This window comes from Panicum hallii, chromosome 2 (assembly GCF_002211085.1).
Source record: "Panicum hallii strain FIL2 chromosome 2, PHallii_v3.1, whole genome shotgun sequence".
NCBI classification, from domain to species: domain Eukaryota; kingdom Viridiplantae; phylum Streptophyta; class Magnoliopsida; order Poales; family Poaceae; genus Panicum; species Panicum hallii.
Window position 1 is genome coordinate 16,078,656 of NC_038043.1, and position 6,000 is coordinate 16,084,655.

Sequence of the window (6,000 nt, forward strand, 5' to 3'; positions counted from 1 at the left end):
TACTGGACACAGCGGAGAGAATTACCCGGAGTAAGAGAATTCGGATGTGCAGGGTTCAGTGGAGTCACCATTCAGAGGATGAGGCTACCTGGGAACGAGAGGATGAGTTACAGGCAGAATTTCCCCAGCTCTTTGCTAGCCCGGCCGAATCTCGAGGACGAGATTCCTTTTAAGGGGGGTAGGTTTGTAACATATCGGGATCTGAATGCAGTCACTATCAAGAACAAGCATCCATTGCCCCGTATTGAGGATCTCTTTGATCAGCTTCAGGGTGCTTGTGTATTCTCGAAGATTGATCTGCGTTCGGGTTATCATCAGCTGAAGATTCGTCCTGAGGATATTCCGAAGACGGCATTCACTTGCAAGTATGGGCTATACAAGTATACGGTCATGTCCTTTGGCTTGACTAATGCTCCGGCTTTCTTCATGCATCTGATGAACAAGGTTTTCATGGATTATCTGGACACCTTTGTGGTGATATTCATTGATGACATCCTAATATATTCCAAGTCAGAAGCAGAGCATGAGAAGCATCTGAGGCTCGTGTTGCAGAGGCTCAGGGAGCACAAGCTGTATGCCAAGCTCAGCAAGTGCGAGTTCTGGATTGACGAGGTTCCGTTCCTCGGTCATGTTATCTCCAAGGGAGGTATTGCTGTGGACCCCGGCAAGGTAAAGGATGTGCTTAACTGGGTGGTACCACAGACAGTGAAGGAAGTCCGCTCTTTTCTGGGCTTAGCAGGTTATTATCGGAGGTTCATTGAGAATTTCTCCAAGATTGCGAAGCGTTTGACTTCCTTGCTGGAGAAGGGCGTGGATTTCACTTGGACTAATGAGCGTCAGAATGCCTTCGAGGAGCTGAAGAAGAGGTTGACTACGGCGCCAGTCCTTACTCTGCCAGACCAGAGCAAGAGGTTCACAGTGTATTGTGATGCTTCGAGGGAGGGTCTTGGTTGCGTCCTGATGCAGGAAGGTAGAGTGATAGCTTATGCTTCGCGGCAGTTGCGCCGGCATGAACTGAATTATCCCACTCATGATCTGGAGTTAGCCGCAGTTGTGCATGCTCTGAAGATATGGAGGCATTACTTGTTTGGGCAGAGGTGTGACATTTACACCGATCACAAGAGCCTCAAGTATATTTTCACTCAGAATGAGCTGAACATGCGGCAGAGAAGATGGCTAGAACTGGTCAAGGATTATGACCTGGAGATTCACTATCATCCGGGCAAGGCCAATGTTGTAGCAGATGCTCTGAGTAGGAAGAGCTATGTTAACATGGCCGTGGCTTTTCAGATGCCTCAGGAGTTATGCGAGGAGTTTGATCAGCTGAGTCTGGGTTTCTTACATCATACCTCGAGTGCATCATTCGAGGCAGAACCCACTCTAGAGGCAGAGATCAGGCAGCATCAGAAAGATGATAAGAAGCTGCAGGAGATTCGTGAGTTGCTCAAGATTGGCAAGGCTCCTCATTTCAGAGAGGATGATCAGGGTACCTTGTGGTACAAGGGTCGTATATGTGTGCCGGATGTAGCAGGTCTCAGGAAGCTGATTCTGAGTGAGGCTCATGATACAGCGTATTCTATCCATCCAGGCAGCACGAAGATGTATTACGACCTAAAAGAACGATTCTGGTGGTATGGAATGAAGCGTTCCGTTGCGGAGTACGTGGCTATCTACGACACTTGTCAGCGTGTCAAGGCAGAGCATCAGAGGCCAGCAGGGTTATTGCAGCCGCTGAAGATTCCAGAGTGGAAATGGGAGGAAATTACCATGGACTTCATTGTTGGCTTGCCTCGTACTCAGAAGGGGTACAACTCCATATGGGTAGTAGTGGATCGGTTGACGAAGGTTGCCCACTTCATTCCGATGAACACTACTTACTCCGGTGCTAGACTCGCGGAGTTGTACATCTCCAGGATTGTATGTCTGCATGGCGTTCCGAAGAAGATCATATCTGACCGAGGATCTCAGTTCACTTCACGGTTCTGGGAGCAGTTGCATGATTCGTTGGATACGAAGCTGCGCTTCAGTACCGCTTATCATCCTCAGACAGATGGGCAGACAGAAAGAACCAACCAAGTGTTGGAGGGTATGCTTCGAGCGTGTGCTATTCAGTATGGTACCAGCTGGGATAAATGCCTGCCGTATGCAGAGTTTTCTTATAATAACAGCTATCAGACCAGTCTGAAGAAGTCTCCTTTCGAGGCCCTGTATGGTCGGAAGTGCAGGACTCCACTGTATTGGGATCAGATTGGCGAGAGGCAGGTATTTGGTCCAGATATTATTGAAGAGGCAGAGTAGTTGGTACAGCAGGTGCGAGAGAATCTGAGGGTCGCTCAGACTCATCAGAAGAGCTATGCGGATGTGCGTCGTCGAGATTTGACCTTTGCAGTGGGTGATCATGTATACCTGAAGGTCTCGCCGATGAGAGGAATCCGCAGGTTTAATGTAAGAGGGAAGCTAGCTCCTCGATACATTGGTCCGTTCAAGGTGTTGGAACGGAAAGGTGAGGTGGCATATCGTTTGGAGTTGCCACTCAATCTCTCGGGAGTGCACGATGTGTTTCACGTGTCTCAGCTGAAGAAGTGCTTGAGGGTGCCAGAAGAGCAAGCACCGATAGAAGGGTTAGATGTGCAGGAGGATCTGACCTATATCGAGCATCCGGTGAAAATTCTTGAGACGTCTGAGAGAGTTACAAGAAACAGGAAGATCAAGATGTGCCGTGTTCAGTGGAGTCATCACACGGAGGATGAGGCTACTTGGGAGCGAGAAGATGAGCTGAGAAAGACATATCCCGATCTCTTTGCTAGCTAGCCTATCCGAATCTCGGGACGAGATTCCTGTAAGGGGGGGTAGGTTTGTAACACCCTAAGGTAAATTTCTTAAATTTTAATGAATTTATTTGGGCTTAAATAAATTTTCCAGGCTTTTCTTTAATTTTTGTGGCATTTAAAGCAATTTATAACGCAAGAAAATAAAATTTATCATAGGATTAAAGTGTTTGTGCATTCATGCTGCAGCATTGTTTTATTTGTGTTGAGTGTATAGGTTTGAATTCAAATTGTATTTGAATTCAATTAGAATTGTTTGAATTAGTGAGTTAGAAAAACAAAAGAAGAAAAAGGAAAGAAGGAGGAAAGAAACCAGCCATCTCTCTCAGCCCGGCCCACTCCCCTCTCTCTCTTTCCCCCCCCTCGGGCCCTTTTTCCCCCCTCACTCCCGCATGGGCCACCGAGGCCCAGCACCCTCCCCTCTTTCCCTTCCCGCGTGGGCCGCACGCCAGCCCATCAGCCGGCTCAGCCCCATCGGCCGCCCGCTCTCCCCCCTTCTCTCTCTGACGAGTTGGTCCCACGGGTCAGCTTCTTCTCCCCCTCCTTCTTCTTCCCCGTGCGCAACGGCCCCGCGAGATCGCCGGCGACCCTCTCTTCCCCGGGCCCGCGCGCCAGTGTGGCTCCGCCGCCCTACAAGTAGCGGCCCCACGCCCCTCAGAACCCTAACCCTAGTCCCCGCCGCCGCTATCGACGCCGGCACCGCAGCCGCCCCGCTCCGCCGCTTAGCGCCTCTGCTCCGCCGCGGACCCGCTACTCCGCCGCGCCCCAGTCCCGGCCAAGGTCCGCAACATCTTCGCCCCGCCGCCAGGAAGCATTCCGAGGATCCCACCCTCGCCTTCGGCCTGAGCAACGGCCGGAATTCGACCCGAGGCCGCCGACGGTGAGATTCTCCTCCGCCGCGATTGCTCCCCGCCGATGGTTCCCCGGTCGTCCTGATCCCCTCAACGTCTTCACAGGACCTTCACGGGTCGATCCGAGGAAACCCGACGCTCGGAGAGCGCCTGCAGCTGCCTTCCCCACGAGCACCGCCTATCTCCGTCCGTGCTCCGCCGCCGCCGTCGTCGCCAGCACCCCTGCGCCGCCCCCCAGCCGACCTAAACCCCTCGGTAAGCTTTCCCTTCGCGCTCTGGTTCCTCTGCACTAGGCGTCGTGATGCTTAGCCAGCCGCAGTGTCTAGACCGCGCGCACGCCGGAGTTGCTCGCCGTCCCGAGCCGCCTCTTGCCGTCGTGAGCCCTGGCCATGCCTTAATCCCTCACCACAGGTACCCAGATAGGTTCACCGTGCCGAGCCCTTACTCCTGGACCAAGCCCGCCCGAGAATCGTGCCCGGATGACCAAGATCGACCGTCGCCGGCGTAGCGCCGCCGCGGGAGGCAGAGCTCCGGTGGTCACGCCGCCGCTCCAAGAGCCGTGACCCGAGCCGTGATCTGAGTCGCCCGATCGGAAAAGAACGCTCCCAATTAGATCCTAGCCCATCTCATCCTGGCCCTTGAATCCCGATCCAGCGGATCAGATTCCCCAATACCGTTTCGCCCTTCTTTTTAAATCCGAGCCGCACAGTTCGAATCCAACCGTCAGGATTAGATCCAGATCGTGATAGATCCTAACCGTCGGATCCAAATCCTTCGGCCCAGAACAGAAGGTACCACTTCAGCCCGCTTCTTTTGCTAAAGAGCCCTCGGGTTTTCCTGGAATCAACCCGCGCTCCCGTGTAGTTCAAAAGTATTTACAATCAGGCCCTGTTTTACTCGTTTAGACCCCTGAGCTTTCCAGTTTTTGAACCCGCAGTCCATGTCTGATGTTTTCACGCGCTAGCCCCTGTGTCTAACCTTTAATTAGGTTTTAGTCCTCGGTTTTTGCGCAGAACCCTCTGGTTGCCCTGTTTTTCTTACAAATAGGTCCCTGGATCTTGTTTTAAGCGTAGTTTTCGCATTTTAGCTCCGTTTTAGGTGTTCTTTATATCCACGTGATCGTTGTAATGCGTAGAATAGCTTTAGACTAGTTTTAAGTGCTGTTTCTATGTAATGTTGTACTGTTTTCTTATATTTTGTTATTGTTTGCATGTGTGTGCATGTGTGGCCCATGTGTTGTTGTTACGATCATGAGTAGACGCGGAGCCTTTGGAGCAGTACCAGGAGCAGCCATCTTCCGAGCAGTCTGAGCAGCAGCCGGGAGAGTACGAGGAAGGCAAGTATAACATGAACCTCCTATCACTTTTAAATACAATTTCATACTGCATTTTAATACTGTATACCTATAAGGATTTCCTAGCCACTTTATATCCTATATATATATATATCCTTTGGGTTGCATTTTGGTTAGTTGTGCTAGGTTGCTGCGCTATAACACACTTGGTCCTTTTTAATTAAATTTGATTAATGGTTATATGCAACTTAACTCTGAGAGTGGCCCTCTGTGTTGTGTGCTTGAGTGGCTCACGTCTCCTTAAAAGATGTTTTGATAGAAACATGGTTTAGGGTCCAGCACGGTGCTTAGTGCTTGGTTGGCCACTCTCCATAAGGACCGGTTCATAGAGCGACAACCTGGGACAACCGCGCAACCACAAGACTGGAATGGGACGGTCTTGACTTACTAATTAGGTCATTTTGGTTCGGGAGTAACTTACCTGCGTGGGCAAGAGGGGTGGTAAGCTTCAATGGTCCCTGCTCCTCCGGCTTGGTCTGTGCTGTGTGTCTTGTACCCCCGGAGGTGGGCCCCATCGTCGCTGATCCAGAATCCTTAGCGGTTACACCCTACCAACGTGATCCTTTGTAACGGTCTCGTAGTGTGCTTGCTAGCCATCTCACCTAAGGAAGTGTGATGAATGACTAGCGTAGCTCACGACTTGTGGGTAAAGTTGTGCAACCTCTCGAGAGTGTAAAACTGATATATCAGCTGTGCTCACAGTCATGAGCGGCCCAGATCCTCCTTTTGATTAGTGGGGTTATCAACCTTTGACGAGGGAGATTCCCCGGGTGGTTTTGGTTTGGATGGTTCTCAGTAGTCTTAATTAATATTGATTAATTCTTATGCAATCGGGTTTATGGTAATTCATCTACCTGTAGTAATTAGCTTTAATAAAACTTTGCCAAGACTAAAAGCTAATGCAGTTGAGTCAGCCAACCTTAGAGCCTCATAGTTTGTGTTATACTTGTTGAGTACAAGTTTGTAC